General features: G+C 34.9%; 1 protein-coding gene across 1 annotated transcript in view; it reads left to right on the top strand.

Moving 5' to 3' along the window:
* The first annotated feature begins 1,011 nt into the window (after nucleotides 1-1,011).
* The window catches only part of LOC111479988 (14-3-3-like protein A), a 3,039-nt gene continuing 2,856 nt past the window's right edge, over nucleotides 1,012-1,194 (top strand). Inside the window, exon 1 of the mRNA XM_023124925.1 lies at nucleotides 1,012-1,107. The gene's annotated coding sequence lies outside the window, so the exon portion shown is untranslated. The remainder of the gene's footprint in view (nucleotides 1,108-1,194) is intronic.

Genomic DNA, 1,194 nt, shown 5'->3' with positions numbered 1-1,194 from the left:
TAAAGTAACACTATATAAGTCCCAAATCCATTGAGATATGAAGACGGTAAGATACCAAGGACAAGGTTCAAGAACAAGAATTAAGAACCAAGCATAAGAGCTAAACATGAATTGAGATCCAAATTAACATAACAAAAAACCTAGAGTCTTAGAAGTAAGGTTCTTAGATAGAACAAAGATTAAGAACTAAGGTTCTTAGATAGAACAAAGATTAAAAACTCACAACCTAAGACCAAGGTCATTAGGTAAACCCATGAAAAGAACTCGGGACTCAAGAATAGAATCTAAAGGCCTTAGTTCTCAAAACAAGAACAAGAACATGAAAAGACATGAGCGTGGTACCCTAACAACCTCATGAACATGATTAAGAGACTATTAAGTAGGCTACTTACTAAATCTTTATGTTCATTCCTATCTCTCATATTTTTTAGGTGACAAGAAGGAACTGGTTGAGGATAGAACGTAAATTTGAAGCAGGTGCATACAAGCCTACTATTTAAATTCTTTAAGTTGTTTTGTTTAGTCAGTTAAATATATTAAACTCAATTTTAGATTTGTAAATAAAATGTACTTATATTTGAAAAAATTTACAATATTTTATCTCGTCTTTGTTTCCAAGTTTTTAAATCACGACTCGAGTTAAAAAATTGGATCGGGACAATTTTGATAATAAAAATGGTGGGTTTGAAAGATAATTTTATAAAGGAAGAAGAGGAGACTATAACGTATCTAAATAATAGGGCAAGTTCTTTCAAAATAATTTTTTTTTTCCCAAAATTCAAAGAGAGTTTTACTTATGGAAGGACGGCACGTCCAAAGCGCGTGGCTCCAGACAATACAACAACCTGCGCTTAATATAAAAACAGCTCCCGATCTTTGTCGGCGACCCAATGAAGTACAACGCCACTTCACATCGTTGACAGTCAATGCCTACATGGCAACCCTTTCCGTTAAAAGTCCAACCCGGTTTCTCCGTTACCTACACGTGTTCTTCTCCTATTGGACCACACTCTTCAACCCTCCATTTTAAACCCCTCCCCCTCCCCAACCCTTCTCGTTATTTCCTGCTAATTCCCAATCCGTTTCTCTGGGCTCGATTTTCTCGAGGTAATAATCCTTACTTTTTGATCGCATACTTCTTAGTTTCTTCTTTCCTTTTCATTTTCCTCCTCTTTTTTTTTTTTTTTTTTTTTT

The sequence above is a fragment of the Cucurbita maxima genome, unplaced genomic scaffold (assembly GCF_002738345.1).
Source record: "Cucurbita maxima cultivar Rimu unplaced genomic scaffold, Cmax_1.0 Cma_Scf00005, whole genome shotgun sequence".
Lineage (NCBI taxonomy): Eukaryota > Viridiplantae > Streptophyta > Magnoliopsida > Cucurbitales > Cucurbitaceae > Cucurbita > Cucurbita maxima.
The sequence above is the reverse complement of the archived record's forward strand: the minus strand, read 5'-3'. Positions and strand labels throughout refer to the sequence as shown.